Below are 22,327 nucleotides of genomic sequence, written 5' to 3' on the forward strand. Positions count from 1 at the left end.
AAAAAAAAAAAAAAAAAAAAAAAAAAAAAAAAAAAAAAAACCTTAATTTGTTAAGACCTGGCACCTTGGAAACTCAAAATTCAAGATCTGATGTCTTTTGCTTTTTTTTTTTTGCACTCTGGGTGTGGGTATCCTTCCCTTGCAGCAGGAGAGGCATCATGTTAAATGATGAAAGAGGGGCAAATAGAGGGATTTTCCCCCTTCTTCTCCCTCTCTTGCCAAACTAGGAACTAGGATGGTGGGCTTTAAATTTAAATTACGTCATGTCTCCTTTGTACCTACGTGCCAGGCTTTCTACTAGGCAGTGGGGCATAGTGATGGGCTAGACAGACACGCAGAGAGGGTGCAGATGGTCTAGTGGAGACACGGGGAATTGAAGTTATGCCAGTAATTATGTAAATACAGTTTAGTTAAACATGAAGGGGTTCAGGATAATATGAGAGCCTATAAGTAGATGGTTGCCCTCAGTCAGTGACGAGAGGGAGTAGTACTGACCATCTAGTGCTCTGTAAAGGGTTGAGCATAACATAGGGCCTAGTGCTTAAGAGATACTCAATAATGTCAATTCCTTCTTTCCTCTCTCCCCAAGTGTACGTGCTTGTGTATGCGTGTGCACATACACATACCACTGAGACTTTTTCTTTCTTTCTTCAAGAACACCTAACCTGAAAAGACCCATAAAACTCAGAAGTAACTTAATGTTGCCTGTTTCATGTCTTCTTTTAACTGTCCTCCAGGCACCCGGTTTTAGCTCCTCTGGGAAACCGAAAACCTAGGATACTTTGCTCCTAAAGCCATAAGGGCCCAACACAAAGGGAAAAGAAATATGGACAGTTTGTTTCATACTGAATTTGGAAATACAGAGATCATCTAGTTTTGTCCCCTCATTAGGTACAAATGAAGAAACAAGACCCAGAGAGTGTGAAACACTTGCCCAAAGTGACAGTTTCCTTGGGTGACCCTTCTAACATATGGTAGCTTTTTGTTTAAGCTGAAATCTTTCCCTGTTAGCTGTAACTTTTCAAATATACTTAACCTGCTAACGGGGGAGGTGGGCTCCCACACACTGCAAGCCATCTCAAGCCACCTAGGAATCCTCCGTTCAGGGACCCACCAAGTAAGGGACCTGGGTTTTCCTCTCTACAGAGTAGCTTGCTTAGTTTCAAACCCTGAAAACAGATACCAACAAATAAAACGCTACGGGCTTACATGTCCTGTGTATATTCTAGGCATAAACAGCACATTTTTAAAAGGAAGCGATAAAAAGATCGCAAACCCAAGGTTAAAGATTTCCAACCCCTTTCCATCTTGGAGTTTTCCACACAGCTGCTGTAGCACTGGGTTTATATGTGATAAAATTCATGAAGTCTGACCGTATCTGTAACTGAAATTTAACACAACAATCATATTCCTGTGGGGGAAGATAAGAGGGAATTTTCACTACTTTCGGAGACTTTTCTTTCTAGAATGTTTAAAAATTATTATACCACCTTTGTAATCAGAAAAAAAGTAAGGGTTTTACAAACACCAATTTCTTAGGGAAGATTTATTTCTTCACCTATATTTGGAGCAAGGAGCTGTTTTTAAAGCTCTGAATACTCTGTCAAAGTTCTTTGGGTAAAAATGAAACAGCATCTGAATGGAGCCCATCTGTGAGACTTGAGGCTCCTGACTAGCCTTAGGCAGTTTCAGACAAGGCCATAATTTTCAGAGCAAGCTCACATATATCATTATATAAAAATAGACATTTTGTGGCCAACAGGCTGGAAAGCAAGCTCTCCAGAGAGCTCTGCCTCCAAGCTCTGCTTCTCCCTGGGGATGGTGGGCAGGGGAAGAGAGTAAAGTTCTACTTACAAGAGCAAAAGTTTCCTCAAAATCCAGCAGTCCTCAGTCAGAAGCGGAGGCAGAATTTACGAAACCAGGATTCAAGGTTAGCAGTCCAGACCTGTGGTGCAGGCAGGATTCTCACTTCACCCCGCTCTCTGTCTCTTCCCCGTGTCTCCTAAATGAAAAGCACTTTGAGGTTTTAGTGGGTGTTTCCCATGTCTCGGGCCAAGTAAGTCCCCATTTGTTGTAATCCAATGCTCAGTCTGATGATGTCAACCACACAACTCACTCACTCAGTTTCCACCTCTCTGTCCACGGGAGAGATCCATTTCCTTTGGACAATGAGCCAGGGGGCTGTAACTGCATCCCAGGCCACCACGCTCGCCTAACATCCTTCCTTCAATTTTCAACCCTGCAGCTTTAGTGACAAAAGGTTTCCTATCCACTCACTGAGCCAGGGTTCCTGGGTAAATTCCTTTGCTTCTTAGTGGGTTGTCTGCTTTCCCGTGTGTTTAATTCCTTTCTTTGGTATATAATATACTAGTTAAGGTGGAGATCTTCACCCCACCCCACACCCATCTCCTTCTTCCTGCCCAATTTTCCAAGTTGTTTAATTTCTCCCAAGTCTCCTAGGTACATGCTGGGCACAGTACATAAGTTTGTCCTTCAGGTAGGGTAGGTGATGTGTGCCCACGGGGAAGGCTTGGAAACAGCACTGGTCTGTCCCCTGGGGAACTGGGTTCCGGTCTTGGTCAGGCCTTCAACTGAATGAATGACTTCAAGCAAGTTACATCCCTCTCTGGACCTCAGTTTCCCTATCAACAAAATGCTGGCTTTGGTGTTTTCCACTTCTGAGATGCAATGACTAAAAATCAGTGACTGGGGAGCTTTTCAACAAATGCATTATAGAGCATTTTACTACAAGCTACCCAACTACATGCTTGAGGGAAGGAAGAACCCCGGAGAAGTCAGAGGCCACTGCCCAAGATGCCAGGCTCAGATGGGCACCTTTACCCCCTTTATGAAGGAGATGAACAGATTCTCTGGGAGTAAAACCAAAAGAATTCACTGAACAAGTCCTTAGGGACATGAAAAGCAGCAGCATAAACTACAAGACAAGACAAACAAGTAAGAGACTGTAAGTGTCCTTAGGGACCAACATGGAACAGCAGTGGTTATGAGAGATCATTTCTTGCATTTGGAGAATGCTTGATGGGAAAGACAAAGAACACCTCTCTATTTTTGTGTACAATGGGAAGCAAGGTGTCATGCATAGTGGTTAGGAACATCATTTGGGAGCCACAGATGTGGATCTGAGTCCTGTGTGACTTAATTTCTCTGAACTTCAGTTTTTTTAACTGTCAAGTGGGATACTAATGCCTCTGTTTTAGGATTGTGAGAATTAAAAAACACGTGAGGAAATTGAAAGTATTTGGTACATAGTAAGTATTGAATCAATGTTTGCTCTCGTTGTACATAATCTCATTTGATTCTCACAACATCCTTAGGAGAGTGAGATAAATGCTATGAGGCTACATTATCAACCTCTCCTTCCTGGATAAGAAGACATACACAGAGAAGTCAGGTGACATGCCCAAGGTCACACAGCTCAAAACGAAAGGGACAGAATTAGAAATGAAGCCTCAACTCCTAACTAGGTCAGCACACATGCCACACACATGACAATGCCAATGCCATTTCTCAAAATGGTTGCTGCAGCCAGCCTGGGAAAGGAAACACTCAGGCCACTAGCTCGGAGAGGCTGCTTTCCTTGCTTTGCTACCCAAATCCTATGTGGCCTGAAGCAAGACTGGGCTTCAACTAACTCTCTCAAAAGGAGCAGATCTGATATGTTTCAATGCCACTTCGATAGTGATGGGAAGGTAGGACCGGAGCTCTACTGGGAAAGCAGCTCTCTATAAGTGGGGAAGAGGCTGTGGTAGTTTATGATTTAACGAGAATTTTTACTAGTTCTCAGAAAACATAGATGCTTATCAAAAAACACCCAAGAAAACAGGCTATATTAGGAGGGAGTTTGCCAATCTGAAGGCTTTTCAACAATGTGACATAGGACTGCTGTGGAATAAAAACCACACCAGCCTGGCTGGGCGTGGTGGCTCATGCCTGTAATCCTAGCACTTTGGGAGGCCCAGGCGGGTGGACTGCCTGAGCTCAGGAGTTTAAGAGCAGCTTGGGCAACACAGTGAAACCCCGTTTCTACTAAAATACAAAAAAAATTTGTTAGGCGTGGTGGTGTGTGCCTGTAGTTCCAGCTACTTGGGAGGCTGAGGTAGAAGAATTGCTTGAACATGGGAGGCGGAGGTTGCAGTGAGCCAAGATTGCACCACTGCACTCCAGCTTGGGTGACAGAGTGAGACTCCGTCTTTAAAAACAAAACAAAACAAAACAAAACAAAACAAAACAAAACACCATCCTGGTAACCCACAGAGAGCAGTCGCTCACAGCTCGGAGAGATCTGGGCTTCCTTCTGGACACTAGACCTTCTTGCTGTGCCTTGGTTTCCCAGTGTAAAATGAGAAGAATAATAGCCTTACTCTCCAAGGTTCTTGTGTTGGTTATGTGCCTGGCACATACTATACATTGAAAAATACTTGAATACTTCTTGTCTAATTCTGACCGTTTCATCATCCTTTGCCCTAATGGTGATGTGACAATGAAATAAAGTCATTTTAAATAAAGAGGGTCCTGTATTTCTCCAGAATGTCGGGATGAGTAACGAACAAAAGCCCACCCAGAGCTGTCAGGCCTGTTCTCAGCAGCAGCACTCAGTTTGGAGAGACTGGAGGTCGGGGCCATTGTTTGGCTGAGCCTTTATTCCAGAAGCCTGAGTAGGCGTCAGGAAATGAGGCTGGGCTCTTGAGATGGGTGCTTTGAATCATGTTTTGTTACTTGAACAAAAATAATAGTAAGGAGCCCATTCATAAAAACAACATCATTTTCTTCAACAACATGTACTTTGTATCACTTCCCTTGTGAACTGAGTAATTCTATGTCTGTGACAGAATCCCGGAAGACAGAACCAAAGCAACACTGACACATTCATTTCTTCTTTAACTGACAATACTGGACATACTTATGTGGGCGGGGGCCACGATGTGCACTTGAGCACTCTGTAAACACCACTTAATGTCATCCTCACAATAATCAGGTACAGGAGACATTATTAATATTCACATCTTACAGCTGTAGCAACAGATGCATGGTGAGCAGACCAATCTGCTCAAAGGCTCACGGGAGCAAGGGGCAGAGCCTGTACTCTAGGGACCGTGTGGGGCCAGTCCTGAATCCACAAACCCCCTTGCACTACCACCTCTTAAAGGGCTTCCCTTCAGGAAACTTGGCTATTTTTCAGACAGTAGTATCAGCTCCTTTGAGGATGAAGGAAACTTTGGCTGTTTAATTCCACCCTCTACCCCCAGTTTAGAAGGGGTCTCTCCTTCCTCTGAATTTCCTTAGTACTTTGTTTCTTAAGAAACACACCCTTTTCTCTGTTGACACATATTTATTTGGGGGCAGGTCTTTTTTCTCTGCCAGAATTCTAACTGCTTAAGGAAAAGATCGGTGTCTAATTTAGCAGTATTTTGTACATAGTATGAGATACTTACTAAAATAAGGAAATCCATAAACAAACCCCAAAACTATTATTGGATATTTACCACATACCAGGTAATATTCTGTTTATTTTATTTATGTTGTAGAGACGGGGGTCTCGCCATATGCCCAGATTGGTTTTGAACTCCTGATCTCAAGTGATCTGCCTGCGTTGGCCTCCCAAAGTGTTGTGATTACAGGTGTGTCCGGTTGTATTCTAACTGCTTTATATAAATTACCTAATTTAATCCCATAAGGATCTCTATGAGGTAGGTATAATTATTATCCCTGCCTGATACATGAGAAAATCACAGACACAGATTGATTAATTTGTCGGGGCACTGTTAGTCCGTTTTGCATTGCTATAAAGGAATACCTGAGGCTGAACAATTTATGAAGAAAATAGGTTTATTTGGCTCACGGTTCTACAGAATGTATAACAAGCATGGCACCAGCATCTGCTTCTGGTGAGGCCTTAGGAAGCTTTTAGACATGGTAGAGGGAAAGGAGAGCCGGAATGTCACATGGCAAGAGAGGAAGCAAGTGTGAGAGGGAGAAGTGCCAGGCTCTTTTTAAACAACCAGGGCCAGGCACGGTGGGTCACACCTGTAATCCCAGCACTTTGGGAGGCCGAAGCAGGCAGATCACCTGAGGTCAGGAGTTCAAGACCAGCCTGGCCAACATGGTGAAACACCATCTCTACTAAAAATACAAAAATCAGCTGGGCGTGGTAGTGCACACATGCAGTTCCATGCTTTTTTTTTTTTTTTTTTTGAGATGGAGTCTCGCTCTGTTGCCAGGCTGGAGTGCAGTGGCGCCATCTTGGCTCACTGCAAGCTCCACCTCCCTGGTTCACGCCATTCTCCTGCCTCAGCCTCCCAACTAACTGGGACTACAGGCGCCCGCCACCATGCCCGGTTATATTTTTTGTATGTTTAGTAGAGACGGGGTTTCATTTTGTTAACCAGGATGGTCTCGATCTCCTGACCTCATGATCCGCCCGCCTGGGCCTCCCAAGGTTCTGGGATTACAGGCGTGAGCCACCACGCCTGGCCAATAAATTTTTTTTTAAATTAAAAAATAACCAGTTCTCACCTGAACTAACCGAACAAGAACTCACTCATTACAATGGGGAGGGGATCACGCCATTCATGAGATCCGTACCCATAACCCACACACCTCCCACCAGGCCCCACTTCCAACACTGGGGTTCCCATTTCAACATGACATCCAACAGATATCCATCAATATCNGGTCACTGCAAGCTCCACCTCCCTGGTTCACGCCATTCTCCTGCCTCAGCCTCCCAACTAACTGGGACTACAGGCGCCCGCCACCATGCCCGGTTATATTTTTTGTATGTTTAGTAGAGACGGGGTTTCATTTTGTTAACCAGGATGGTCTCGATCTCCTGACCTCATGATCCGCCCGCCTGGGCCTCCCAAGGTTCTGGGATTACAGGCGTGAGCCACCACGCCTGGCCAATAAATTTTTTTTTAAATTAAAAAATAACCAGTTCTCACCTGAACTAACCGAACAAGAACTCACTCATTACAATGGGGAGGGGATCACGCCATTCATGAGATCCGTACCCATAACCCACACACCTCCCACCAGGCCCCACTTCCAACACTGGGGTTCCCATTTCAACATGACATCCAACAGATATCCATCAATATCGTTAAACATTCCAACTACATCAGCTAGCAACTGACGGATATCTGTTGAAGGAGTATATGAATAAAGAAATGCTGGCCACCACTACCCACTTTCTAGTCCACACAGCTGCTGTACAGTGCAATTGCTCATCACCCTATCAAAGGCGGGTTTCAGCTGCCATACCATTTCCAACTCACTTATTCACTATGCCAAGTAGTTAGAAGGTCCATGTTTTCTCTACACAATTAATTGAGAAGCATATTGATTGAGATTTATGAATAAAAGTAGATTTTGTTTTCTTTCCAACTATAATCATAATTGCTTATTGTAAAAAGATAAGAAAATTCAGAAGAACAGGAAAAAAGGAAGAACAACACGTCATCTCACCACAATCCTAGCGTAAGGCCCCAGAGAAGGAACCACACTTACACTTAAAACAATGTTCTTGGTCAAGCGTGGTGGCTGACACCTGTAATCCCAGCACTTTGGGAGGCTGAGGTGGGCAGGTCACTTGAGGTCAGGAGTTCGAGACCAGCCTGGTCAACACGGTGAAACGCCATCTCTACTAAAAAACACAAAAAAATTAGCTGGGTGTGGTGGTGCACACCTGTAGTCCCAGCTACTCAGAAGGCTCCTACCTACTCATGAGGCTGAGGCAGGAGAATTGCTTGAACCTGGAGGCAGAGGTTGCCCTGAGCTGAGATCATGCCACAGCATTCCAGCCTGGGTGACAGAATAATAATCTGTCTCAAAACACACAAACACAAACACACACACACACACACACACACACACACACACACACACACACTGTTTTGAATTCAGAAACTTAAGTCATTTTTGAGGGGCGGGGAATCAAACCCACAAAAGATGACTAAGACATTGCTGGACGTATTTTTTTTTGGTTTTGGAGTACACATGGCTGCTTTTTCTTCAGGGTTCGATGTCCTGAGGATCCACTTTGTGGTCCCCTTTGGACTGCTGATTTGGTGTGTCTGAAGAAGAGCTGGAAGAAGAGAAGCCTGACCCCAGTGATTATGTGGCTAGAAACTGGACAGGTTCACAGGATATCACACTGTCCCCTCCCTGCCTTTTTTCAAACCACTTCCCACTAGCTTGAGATAAGTTTCCAACTACAGCTGTTTTGGGATAGATGGACCTTCACTTCAACAGTGACCTTAACTTTAAACAGTCTTGGACTCACTGATTTTTGCAACTGAAAGGAGCATGTGGTCTCATTTTAGGGGTGAGGAATGCCAGATCCAGAGAAGGCAAGGGACTATCCTGAGGTAGTACAGCCTGGTGCTCCAACAGGAGAAGGTTTGAGACTCTCACTTGCTACTCTCTATTGGTCTGAGACTCTCACTTGCTACTGCACTTTGAAATACAAATTTGAAGGGCTCTTCCTTCTTATTTTGGTTAACTCCTACTCAGCCATCAGATTTCAGATTAAATGTCACTTCCCTAGGGCGCCCTTTTCTCTGAGCCATGTTAGCTCCCCCTGCTGTAATGGTCTCATGGTACCCCCATGTCTCTTCTCATAATCCTTAACATATTTATAAGTACATGGTCCATGTGTTTCCCCATCAGACTGTAAACTCCACAAGGTCAACAGTATGTCTCCCTGGTTCACTGAATACATCTATCCCAAGTGCCTAGAAGAGTGCCTGCCATAAAATAGGAAACTCAATAAATATTTTCTAAACACACACACACTCTACTTAGTCCAGTTTATGGTAAAACAATAACATACTTTTTGTAAAAAGCACCATGTCTTCTGAACTACAAATTGGGCCTTCTTGCTGAAAGAAGGATCACTGGAGAACAAGGGATTTCATTTCAAATAATTTCCAGAAGATAGAAAAAGTTCAGATCACAGAGGTATGACGACAGAAACTGAAGTCTGGAGCACAAGGACAAGAAAACACCATTGGAAACGAGAGACAAGGAAACGTGTGGGACCCCAGGGAGGCTCTGGACCTGAAGACAGCAGGCGTGGAGAAGATTCAGAAGGGCCAAAAAATGAAGGGATCCACTGAAGGTCCTGTGCCACCAGCTCCTCTATCCCATACCTGCAGCACACAGAGGGCCCAAAAGCTTTGTAGAACCACAGTCAAAGACAGGAGGCCTCTTTAAATAAATTGAATGAACTACCTAGGATTGATTTAGGGCTTCTAATAAGAGACTGGCCACCTTATGCTAACATGTGAAGGGCCCTCAATCTAACTGCTTATGTGCCCTAAAGGATCTTCCACTTAGAACCTTAGTACCCTTCTAGTACACAGCAGCTTCCCAGGCAGGACAGAGGCCTGTGGGACAAACAGATGAACTGAGACCTACCCCTTAAAGAAGTCTTTTATTATTGATTGTCAGTGGTCAAATAAAGCATGACAGGATGTCTGATGAACACCAACTGCATGACAGGAGTTCAAGATTCAAGACCAGCCTGGCCAACATGGCAAACCCCATCTCTACTAAAAATACAAAAATTAGCTGGGCGTGGTAGCAGGTGCCTGTAATCTCAGCTACTCAGGAGGCAGAGGCAGGAGCATCGTTTGAACCCAGGATGCAGAGGTTGCAGTGAGCTGAGATCATGCCATTGCACTCCAGCCTGGGTGACAGCCAGACTCCGTCTCAAAAATAAAAATACAAAAATTAGCCAGGCATGGTGGCACATGCCTGTAATCCCAGGTACTTGGGAGGCTGAGGCAGGAGAACTACTTGAACCTTGGGAGGTGGAGGTTGCAGTGAGCTGAGATGGTGCCACTGCACTCCAGCCTGGGCAACAGAGCAAGACTATCTCAAAAACAAACAAAAAACTGATGAGTCAAGAAAAAGCAGTATGGTAATGTGAGGTCCTTGTTTGGATCTGATTGGAACTAAAAAAATATGGAGATCACTGCTAATAATAAAAGATTATTATTTTATGTGTGATAGTAATGTGGTTATATTTTAAAAGGAGTCCTTATTCTCTTAAAAGTACATGCTAGGCTGGGCACAGTAGCTCATGCCTGTAACCCTAACACTTTGGGAGGCCAAGGCAGGTAGATCACCTCAGGTCAGGAGTTCGAGACCAGCCTAATATGGTAAAACCCCATCTCTACTAAAAATAAAAAAATTAGCCGGGCGTGGTGGCGTGTGCCTGTAGTCCCAGCTACTTGGGAGGCTGAGACAGGAGAATTGCTTGAACCAGGGAGGTGGAGGTTGCAGTGAGCCGAGATTGCACCACTACACTCCAGCCTGGGTAACAGAGTGAGACTCTGTTGCAAAAAAAAAAAAAAAAAAAAAAAAAAAAAAGGCTAAGGTAATTACTGATAAAATGATGTCTAGAATTTACTCCAAAATAATCTAGTGGCAGGGGAAAATGGCTACCAGCACACATGAAACAAGACTGGTCATAGGTTGTTGATTTTTGAAGCCGGGTAATGGGTGGTACATGAGGATTAATTATACTATTCTTTCTAGTTTCATACATGTTTGAAAATTTCTGTAATACAATTAAAAAAAAAAAAACCAGATATCTCAATAAGCATATTACTTAGATATAGAGAGATAAATGCTAGATCAAACGCCTAAAAGGATCAAAAGTGTGTGCTCTTGGGAGCAGGATAGGAGGAAGGGTAAAGAAAGAGTGGGGGCAAGGAACAGATGGTTTTATTATAAATCTTTTATGATATTTGACCTTAAAAAAGACTAAGGCAAACTATTTGCATGTACCATTCTGACAAAAACAAAATTCATTTAAAAAAGGAAATGGGAGTAATATGATTTAGAGAAATAGAATAACCACCAAAAGAAGTAAAAGCAGAAAAATAAAATGGCTGCCTCAGGGTGAGGAGGTGAGCAGGAGACAGATGCCTTTCTGGACTCAGAGATTTTTAAAAAAGTCATATTCATGTATTACTTGGATTTTTTAAAGGTAGCTATTATCAGTTGCTAGTATCAGTTACTAGCAGGGCCTTTTGCTAATCTCTACATCTATAAACTGAATACTTCCTCAGGTTTAGAATCCCAAATCACCCAGAGTGAATATCTCCACATTAAGTGTAATAATAACAATTATTGCTATTAGACAATTGTTTGCCATTTGTCAGTGCTTTACATATGTTATTTCTAATCCTTCTAACATTCCTGCAAGGCAAGTATAGATATTCCCATTTTACAGATGAAAAGGTTGAGGCTAAGAGACATTAGCCATTTGCTTGAGATCACAGTGTGGGCTAGGCCTGTGAGACTCAAACACCAAGCTCCTTCCATTCTCCTTTGCATTCCATTTGTTTGGTATAGTCCAGAAAGTACCTTTACATACATTTTCTCATCAACCACAAGAAACAGGAGGGACATGACTATCTTGACAAATGAAGAAATCAAACCTAAGAAAAGTTAGGTAACTTGTGCAAGAATCCAGGCTCCTGATCCTTAATCTAGTATTTCTTCTACCATTCCTTATTTCCCCTCAACAACAAAATGTTAAATCAGTCATAATCCCCTCATGGGCATTTGTCATAGGAGTCACTGTACATGAATGCAGCAATGCAGCCGAAGCAGGAATTTAAAAAAGCGGAGGGGGGGGGGGTGGACATTTTTTCCAAAGGAAATATACTAATAAACCATGGAATGTCCTCAGTTGTTCTAATGACAGCACGTTGCTTGAGTCCTCAAAGGGACTCTTGAAATGTCAGCAGCCTGCCTGCCTGGCACAGAGCAGATGAGTTGCTGGCACAGGCAGTCTGCAGCAGTTCTGACAACCAGTGCCACTCTACTTAGTTCCAAAGAAAGAAATGAGACATGCGTGCCTCTGCCCTGAAAAAAGAACTTCTGTGCTTCCTAAATCTACTTCAGTCAACAGCCATGGGGCCCCAGGGCTTTTTAATAGTTGCCGGGAATCTTCTTAGAACAGTGCTACTCATCAGAGCAGAGGCATGTTTATGAAACCGTACATCAGGTTGCATAGGGGTGGGAGCCAAACATGGGATAACTAAAGAGGGTGAACATGTGACCCTCAGTCATCTCAAGTCAGGGTAGCTGAAGCTCTCCCCACAAGAGAAGCAGCCCAAAATTTGGGCACAAGAGCCTTAAGCCTGGTGTGAGATGCTCCTCAGTCTGTGCTGGCATCTAAATAATGGCCAAGCAGCAGTTAGGGGGAAGAGGCTGTTTACTTGAGTTCAAACTATTTATAGCACCAGCAATCTGCACATATTTGGATGACAAATCTCTGGGCTTCAAGTAAGTGGTGCTTTGCTCCTGGACAATTTCATCAAACACACTCCTCCCCACGCCACCCCCAGTCCCCCTCACTAACACATGTTGCCCTCAGGATGTTTTATTTAAGTTGCTGAATTTTAAAAGATTATAAAAAGAAACCACAGTTTAAGAACAAGTGACTTTTAATCCATTTATTTCCAAGTTTGAACTACATATTTTCTTTAAGGCTTGAATCAGAAATTATAATACATGTATATTATATAAAAATATACACTTGCCCCATACATGAACAAAACAGTAACTGGATGATGTCTGTAATTTAACACGTATATTGACCTGGTGAAGTGGCTCATGCCTGAATCCCAGCACTCTGGGAGACCAAGGCAGGTGGATCATTTGAGGTCAGGAGTTCGAGACCAGCCTGACCAACATGGTGAAACCCTGTCTTTACTAAACACACAAAAAAAGTAGCCGGGTGTGGTGGTGGGGCGCCTGCAATCCCGGCTACTGGGGAGGCTGAGGCAGGAGAATTGCTTGAACCTGGGAGGCGGAAGTTGTAATGAGCTGAGATTGTGCCACTGCACTCCAGCCTGGGCGACAGAGCGAGACTCCGTCTCACAACAAACAAACAAAAACATGTATATTGTTGTAAAGATGCTGAGGCCTGCTCAAGATCTACAAAGAGAACGTTTCTTACAGTGCAATTAACATATGATGATTAAAGGCTTTCAGAACAGATCCACAAACAATGTGTAATCATATATGCATTACAAACAAAAGAGGTCTTATTACCTATGAATTCTGGGGAGAAGCAATGGTAGTGTACAGTGTTCACCAATGCCCAATGCGCCCATTGCATGCCATACAGGAAAAAGGCTCAACTGTAACAAACCCATGTGCAGAGCCTTCTGCACAGTTTTAACTCACAGAAGGTGTTACAGCCTTGCCAATGAATGTGTTTGGAAAAACCAGTCTACTCTAAAAGCTGCCTTGTGTTTACAGCAAAAGCATTGCTGATCTGAATCTTGCATCTCCCCTGACCCAGGCATTGCCTAATTCCAAAGACGAAAAAGTGCTTGTTAGTTAACACGCATGTTGGCAGCTTCCAGTCCTATAATGCAGGCAGGATACGGTGTAGAGAAAAAGGCCAGCAAAGTGAAGACAAAAGTTTATAGTACAATGGGTGATGGTAGACAGTTAACATGGTGAGAGGAAATAGAAGAGATCCCTAAAAGGGACTTACGTGTTTTCTTGTCTTTTCCCCTGGTCAGTAAAGCTCATTAAAAGGTCCCTAAGACAATCTTCGAACAACCCCACTTTTTTTAACATTAGGAAAAAAGTTCTGGTCATGGTAACGAAAAAGAGGCGTGTCTATACATAGAATGTAAATTATTTAGAAATTTCTTCAGGTCACTTTGTTGTTGTTATTATTATTATTATTATTTGAGTCTCACTCTATTACATAGGCTGTAGTGAGAGCGCGATCTCACCTCACTACAACCTCTGCCTCCTGGGTTCAAGCAATTCTCCTGCCTTAGCCTCCCAAGTAGCTGGGATTACAGGCCTGCATCACCACATCTGGCTAATTTTTATATTTTTAGTACAGATGGGGTTTCACCATGTTGGCTAGGCTGGTCTTGAACTCCTGGCCTCAAGTGATCCACTTGCCTCAGCCTCCTGAAGTACTGGAATTACAGGCGTGAGTCACTGTGCCTGGCCTAAAGCATGTAATGTTTGATCCCATGTTTTATTTCTAGGAATTTTGAATTATAAAACTATCCTTATCATTGAGACCTTAGCTGAGATGTCACTTTTTCAGAAAAACTTTCCCAAGCCACCCAACCTAAAATAACCACCCATCTACCTATCACATCACTTTCTGTTTAAGTGTCCATACAGCACCACTTTTTTTGTTGTTCATTAATTTCTTTACCGCCTGTCTTTCACTGCTGCCTCCTCCTGTCCCACATTAAAACATCAGTTCTGTGAGATGAGGGGCCTGGTCTATCTTGGATGCCATTCTTCCCAGGTGGTGCACACTAGCCAGGGACACTGCAGCAGCATCTCATTTAATCTTCACAGCCATATGAGGTTTCTGTTATCCTTCCACTTTAGAGATAGGCAAACTGATGTACAGTTTCATTTTAGTGAGTGGCCAGTGAGTGGCAGTCGGAATCTAAATACTGCTATGTGTGACGACAAAGTCCACATTCTAAACTACCTCTCTCAAGAGGAATCAAAAGTTTAAATAGTTTAAATGTGCACTTTTTAAACCAAACCATCCTAGTTGTGGAAATGTATTAAATGGAGATGATCACACAAGAACACATAATTAGATACATCTTATTTATTGCATACAACTTATCATAGCAAATACTGGAAATGTTTAGGCAAGTCACCAGTTAGCCATAAGGTTCAAGTTTACGTTTTAGTAAACAGGGGCCCCCATCTCAGACACTACGAGGATTTAATGAGACAATGCATAGTACCTGGCTCATAGTCCATGTTTTGTTGTTACTGCTATATTTATTCATTCATTGGAGACAGGGTCTTGCACTGTAACTCAGGCAGGAGTACAGTGATATCATCACAGCTCACTGTAACCTCAAACTTCTAGTCTCAAGTGATTCTCCCACAACTCAGCCACTGGAATAACTAGGACTACAGACACGCACCACCATTCCTGGCTAATATTTTCATTTTTTGTGGAGACAGGGTCTCACTATGTTGCCAGGCTGGTCTCGAACTTCTGGTCTCAAGTAATCCTCATGCCTTGGCCTCCCAAAGTGCTGGGATTACAGGTGTGAGCCACTGAGCCCAGCCTACATTTAAATCTCTGAAAGGATATACAATATACCAAATTGTGTATCTCTGGACAGCAGGATTACATGGGGAGTGTGAGATATGGCAAAGTTCACACCTGCCATAGGTGTGATCACTTGAGGTCAGGAGTTCAAGACCAGCCTGACCAACATGGTGAAACCCTGTCTCCATTAAAAACACAAAATTAGCCTGGCATGGTGGTGCATGCCTATAATCCCAGCTACTTGGGAGGCTGAGGCAGGAGAATCTCTTGAACCCGGGAGGCAGAGGCTGCAGTAAGCCAAGATCACGCCACTGCACTCTAGCCTGGACAACAAGAGTGAAATTCCATCTCAAAAAAATAAATAAATAAAATAAAAAATAAAATAACAAAAAATAAAAATAAAAATTACATGTTTATGTACATTTTATTTACAGTTTTGGAGGTAACTACCACAATTATGAAAAACCATTAAAGTAAAAAACAGCTTTCAGAAGGCCTGGCTAAATAAAGCAAGTGAGGATTTTTTTTACTTTCATCACTATATCTTTCTGTTCTGGAGTGTTTATTTTTGTGTCTATGTATTACTTTTATAATTTTTGTTACACTGGCAAAAGAAGGAAGGCTGGTGGAATTGTGTGATCACCAACCAAAATAAATAATAACGGACTGAATAATGTAAACATACATTTCAGGAGAAAGAAATTTAGTCTTACCTTGACTGGAATAGATATTCTACTAGACATGTGCCTTATCAAGATTTCTTTTAAATGATACTTCTCAGTGTTGTAGAAATATGAGAAAACGTAGGTGAAAATGGAAAATGGTACAACATTCCTAAAGGGCAATTTGACAATATGTGCTGGAATACTTACAAATGTACAGGGTATATGGGACCTCTCTGTACTGTGCAGTTTCATTGGGAAACTACAACTGGTCTAAAAAATAAAGTTTCTTAATTAAAAAATGTAAAGCTCTCTGACCCACTCATTTCACATCTAAGAATCTATCCAAAAGAAACCACTATAGATGTGTGTGCAAAGACTTGACTTAGAGTTATTCACTTCAGCACTATTCAGAATACTGTAAAACTGAAAATTCTTAAAGTCCACAATTAGGGAGTAGTTAAATAAACTTTGGTAGATCTACAGAATGGAATATTACACAGTCACGATAAGTAATACTACCGAAGAATATCTGATGACATTTAAAAAACGTCACATAAGGGCTGGGCACGGTGGCTCACGCCTGTAATCCCAGCACTTTGGGAGGCCGAGGTGGGTGGATCACAGGAGCTCAAGACCAGCCTGGCCAAGATGGTGAAACCCCGTCTCTACTAAAATTACAAAAAATTAGCCAGGCGCGGTGGCAGGTGCCTGTAATCCCAGCTACTCAGGAGGCAGAGGCAGGAGAACTGCTTGAACCTGGGCGGCAGAGGTTGTGCCATTGTACTCCAGCCTGGGTGACAGAGTGAGACTTTGTCTCAAAAAAAAAAAAAGAGTCTCACTTTAGTGTTAAGGTGAGCCTCTATGTATAGAAGAGGCTCATGTTTGTAAAATGGAAAGTAGAAAAAAATGGAAGAAACTATTAATCGGTAGTATATCAGGATGATGACACTGCAGATAATTTTTATTTTCTTATTGGTATTTTCAATTAGTATTTTATAAAAAAATATAGCATTACTTCTACAAAAGAAAAAATACAAAAGTTATTTTAAGTTCTTTTGGACAATACATACCAAGCGCTACAAAATGTGCATACATTGACTTATAAACGAGAGGGACATTTATATCAGAGTTACTTACTGCTTTGTTTTCAGACAGGGTCTTACTCTGTCACCCAGGCTCCAGTGCAGTGGCATGATCACGGTGCAGTCTCCACCTCCCAGCCTCAGGTGATCCTCCTACTTCAGCTTCCTGCATAGCTGGGACTACAGGCATGCGCCACCATGCCCAGTCGATTTTGTATTTTTTTTTTGTAGAGACGGGTTCACCATGTTGCCCAGACTGGTCTCAAACACCTGGGCTCAGGCCATCTGCCAGCCTCAGCCTCCCAAAGTGCTGGGATTACAGGCAGAGTTATTTATAATAGTGAAATAATAGAAATAATCAAAATATCAAACACATTGTCTGGCCACTAAAAATGGTGAAGAGAGACATAAGCCACACTCTGTCAGCCAAGAACAGTCTCCCAGTCTCTAGAGCCCCGCTCCTGTCCTTAATCCCGGGCCTGGCCCAGAAGGTGTGCTGCCCAGTCTGTGCCTGGCACTGGAAGGTGCACAAGAAACACAAGCTGGACAACAACCTCAATGAGCAGAAGCTAGAGAAGCCATTGAAGGTGAACTGAAAGTGGGAAGAAATGAGCTCTAAGCTCTGTTCAGGGACCTCAGCCTTGAGTTACGCCACCTGATGACAGGAATGACCAAGATGAGTATGAGGATAAAGGAAAAGGAGAAGGAAAGGAGCAAAGTAGATAGCCGAAGAAAATGAAAATAAAACAGGAGAAGAAAAATCAGGATTTTTAGAACAGCAAGATGAAGATGAAGCAGGATTCCAAAAGGTGGAAATGCCCTGAGCAGCCTCTGAGCTCCTGAGCCAGGAGAGCCCTCCTTCAAGAAGCTTTGGTGAGACAGTCACAGGGACTGAGTTCTTACGGGGCTGACCTTGCAGGGTATCTGGTAGCCAGACCTTAGGGTCACAGGGGCAGCAATGGGGTTTTCTCTAGGGAAGTCTCACTTCCTAGATGGCTTTCCCCAACCTGCATTTCATTTGCTGCTTAATTCCCATCTAGGTAGCACTAGGATCCATTATCTGGCCCTCTATAAGATTCTATAAGATCCCTACATTTTTCTTAAGAAATGCTTTCCTGCTTAAACCAGCTGGAGCAGACACTTATTGTTAGTAGTACCTGAGAACCCTGGCAGATTTAGTAATGGAAACCAGAAGGGAATGCAGACAAAACTCCCAAAGAAATGAAACAGATCTTGGATAACTCATGAATGGAACATGCCTATTCATGTACCTATAGGTTACAACTGATTTGTGGGTCATGAAATCAATTTAATAGACTGGGACTACATATTTTTTATTTTTCTTTGTTTAGAGACAGTCTTGTTCTGTCGCCCAGGCTGCAGTGCAGTAGCACAATCTCAGCTCACTGTAACCTCTACCTCCCCGGTTCAAGCAATTCTCCTTCCACAGCCTCCCGAATAGCTGGTACTACAAGTGCGCACCACCACGTCCAGCTAATTTTTGTAGTTTTAGTAGAGACGGGATTTCACCATGTTGGCCAGGCTGGTCTCGAACCCCTGGCCTTAAGTGATCTGCCTGCCATGGCCTCCCAAAGTGCTGGAATTACAGGCATAAGCCACCATGCCCAGCTGGGATTAGCATATTTTTCAAAACACGCAACAGTATAGAATAGAATGAAAAGAAGAAAATGTTTCATTTACATATAATATATGATATGCATGCATGAGTCATAAATTGCACATCTTATTTTCAAAGTCAAAAAGTCTGAGAGAAACTGATTTATCTCACCTGCTGGACTTAAAAGGCAGACGGAATTTAATAAGCATTACAACAGGGGCTGGTAAATTTTTTTCTGCTTTTTCTGTAAATGGATAGACAGCAAGCCTAAAGACAGCAAGTACTTTAGGCTTTGTGGTCTCTGTGGCAACTACTCAACTCTGCCACTATAGTGCAAAAGCAGCCACACACAATGTGTAAACAAAATGAACATAGCTGTATTCCAATAAAACTTTATTTACAAAAACAAGCGGTAGGCTGGAATTTGCCTGCAGGCCATAGTTTCCCAATCTCTGTCTTAGGGAATGAGATACGGGTAATCAGTGGCATGCATTGTTGGAAAAATTTTTTAAATAATCAACTATTGGCTGGGCATGGTGGTTCACATCTGTAATCCCAGCACTTTGGGAGGCCGAAGTAGGTGGATCACCTGAAGTCAGGAGTTCAAGACCAGCCTGGCCAACATGGTGAAACCCTGTCTCTACAAAAATACAAAATTAGCTGAGCATGATAGTGGGTGCCTGTAATCCCAGCTACTGGAGAGGCTGAGGTGGGAGAATTGCTTGAACCCGGGAGGCAGAGGTTGTAGTAAGCCGAGATTGTGGCACTGCACTCTAGCCTGGGATGACACAGCAAGACTCTGTCTCAAAATCAATCAATCAATCAATCAATCAATCAATCACCTATGATTGCCCGAGGTAAAGTACATATTAAAGTCAGGCCTTTTTCAAACTCAGTAGCAGCTGCTATAGACCAATGAAGGGCATGAAGGATATAAAGATTATGAATGGGAATGGGCTAACTGCATCTAACTGCACTAGAACATGTAAAGAAAATTATAAGCCCATGTTCTAGGACTGTTATGGGACAGTTTCTGATGTCCAGTATCTGACGTTACCTGTGCTGGTAAAGGCAGCAGTGGTATTTTCTCCAGAAGAGTACCCCTTAGTGGGGCTGGCCATTTCTCATGGAAATATTGTCCGTAATTGCTTCACTTCCATCTGTGTAACATCCAAGCGCAGATGTTAAACTACCTTTCTGCTTAAGCCAACTACAGTGAATACTGTTGTTTGCTACTAAGAATCCTGACCAACACATGCCCCCAATAACACTTTCATTATAGTTCCCAGCACAGTACATTATAACTATTTGTTATATTCTATCTCCCTTAGTAGATGGAAAATTTTGTATTTTATTCAACTCTATAGTCTGAGCACTAGCAGAAGGCCTGACAAACAGAAGGCACTTAATGAGCATAAGCAGATATTAGAAAAAAACCCACTAACACACAAGTTAGAATGGTGAAATAGGTAATTTTTAAATGATGCTTTAAAATATTTTCATAAGTGCCCACGTCAAAGTTGGTATCATTCATCCAAGACCAAGTAGCATAGTAGTATTCATATCAAGGTCAAGATGTCCTAACGAAGAAAAAGAACTGCTGATTTTCTTTATTTCCATTAATGATTTTTACTGGTTGTTCAAATGACTTATCTTAAACCAAGCCTCAAAGGTCTGAGAGGTTTATACACATCTGGAACAACGACAGGAATGTGAAATCATGATCATGAAAGTCTGTTTCCTCCTATATTCACAGCCTATCTTATAATATAATAAATGAATGGAGAGTTATAGAAAGTTACAGAAAGACCACTGCCTGAGATGGACTTGGGATCAAACAAAAAAAATGAGAAAGGAAAGCCCTCCAAAACTGATCCTAGAAATCATGGCTAAAGCTGGGCACATGTGTAGTCCCAGCTACTCAAGAGGCTGAGGCAGGAGGCTTGAGCCCAGGAGCTCTGGTTCTGGCTGTGGAAAACATAGCAAGACCCCATCTCTAATAATAATAATGGCTAGAATTCACAATAACTCACACTATATCACAATTTAGAGAGCTTATACATAAAATGAAGCTGTGTCCTTTCATGACATCAGAAAAACACTTTAAAATACAACAAAAATGAGATCAAAATCATAATGTCATGAGGCCAGTGATACCACAGTAGCAGAAAGTCTCAGGAAATGAGAAGGAGTAGTGAAAAAGGATTCAGTTTAAAACCATTTTTCCCACCTGCTGTAGGGGAGAGGCAGCTTTGACTTCAGATGCTCATTCCAATTCCTTTGGGTGAAAAGAGATTCCTCACAATCCCATGATCCCCCTAAGAGATGATCAAGATACTTTACCAGAGCCCCCTTCTCCACAGTCAAAACTGATCTCTCCATCTGACTGAGAAAAGTGAGGTTAATAAGTAGTCTTATACCTCACCCCAAAAATAGCTCCTGGTGGATCCACAAATCTAAATGCAAAAATATGAAACCATATAAGCACTGGAAAAACATATGGCACATTTTATGACCTCACAATGGAGAAGGTATTTCCAAATACTATGATATAAAATCCAGAAGTCATTAAAGGAAATATTAATAAATGTGACTATGTATAAAAATATTCTGCATGGCAAAAGCATGATGAGCAAAATAAAATCAAATGTCAAATTAGAAGAAATTATATTTCCTATCAATACAAATAGTTTATTTCCTTAACCCACAAGGAGATTTTCGAAACTGGTAAGACAGACGGCCAGGTGCAGTGGCTCATGCCTGTAATCCCAGTACTTTGGGAGGCTGAAGTGGAAGTATTACGTGAGCCCAGGAGTTTTAGACCAGCCTGGGCAACACAGTAAGACCTCGTCTCTACAAAAAAATACAAAAATTAGTGAGGTGTAGTGTCATGTGCCTATAGTCACAGCCACTCAGGAGGCTGAGGTAGGAGGATCGCCTGAGTCCAGGAGGCTGAGGCTACAATGAACTATGATTATGCCACTGTACTCCAGCCTGGGCAACAGAGCAAGATCCTGTCTCAAAAAAAAAAAAAGAAAGAAAGAAAGAAAGAAAAAAGAAAAAGAAGAAATCGACACGACAAAGATCAACAAGCCAAGGGCTTGATTTCAAGCCCTCCTCTGAGTCTTCCCAGCTGGGTGCCTAGACAGAAACAGAAACAAGCCATGCTTGTTGTGCCCAGTCCAAACTTCCGACCCACAGAATCTCTGGAAAAAAAAAATCAGTTGTTCTAAGCCACAAAACTTTGGTAGTTTGTTATACTACAATAATAAGTAAAATATTGGATTGTGCTTTGCTAATATATAGTTGGGAATTTTTCATAGTAAAATGTAGAAAATTTCCTGAGTAAAAGGGCTTGTGATTTTTCCTTTCTCATAATGTCACTGTCAGGTTTTCTGTTTTGCTAATCTCTTTCTATTCTTAGGAAGCATTTGTGTAATAGTAACTCTTTCTCTTAAGTACTTGGTATACTCCTAGTGACGGGCTAGTTTTCTTTAAGGGCAGAGTTTAACTGCTGATTCCATTTTGTTTTTTGTTTTTTGAAATGGAGTCTCACTCTTTCAATCAGACTGGAGTGCAATGGTACAATCTCCACTCACTGCAACCTCCGCCTCCCGGGTTCAAGCAACTCTCCTGCTTCAGTCTCCCAAGCAGCTGAGACTATAGGCATGGGCCACCATGCCTAGCTAATTTTGTATTTTAGTAGAGACAGGGTTTTGCCACGTTGGCCAGACTGGTCTCGAACTTTTGACCTCAGGTGATCCTCCCGCCTTGGCCTCCCAAAGTGCTGGGATTACAGGCGTGAGCCACCACACTCAGATGGCTCCATTTTTTTTTTTTTTTTTTTTTTAAA

The 22,327-nt window shown here is 42.4% G+C and overlaps 1 protein-coding gene across 6 annotated transcripts in view; it reads right to left on the reverse strand.

Annotated features, from left to right (window-relative positions):
• The window catches only part of PKIG (cAMP-dependent protein kinase inhibitor gamma), a 94,601-nt gene that overhangs the window by 35,011 nt on the left and 37,263 nt on the right, over nucleotides 1-22,327 (reverse strand). For 3 of the 6 annotated variants that reach the window (XR_001886716.1, XR_001886717.1, XM_017878006.1), the window contains exon 2: nucleotides 1,855-2,002. The exons of 2 other annotated variants lie outside the window; for them this stretch is intronic. The gene's annotated coding sequence lies outside the window, so the exon portion shown is untranslated. Of the gene's footprint in view, nucleotides 1-1,854; nucleotides 2,003-7,527; nucleotides 7,628-22,327 lie in introns of those variants that run through there. One more of the 6 variants, XR_001886715.1, reaches the window with a different exon arrangement.

This window comes from Rhinopithecus bieti, unplaced genomic scaffold (assembly GCF_001698545.2).
Source record: "Rhinopithecus bieti isolate Rb0 unplaced genomic scaffold, ASM169854v2 scaffold_10347, whole genome shotgun sequence".
Classification (NCBI taxonomy): Eukaryota; Metazoa; Chordata; class Mammalia; order Primates; family Cercopithecidae; genus Rhinopithecus; species Rhinopithecus bieti.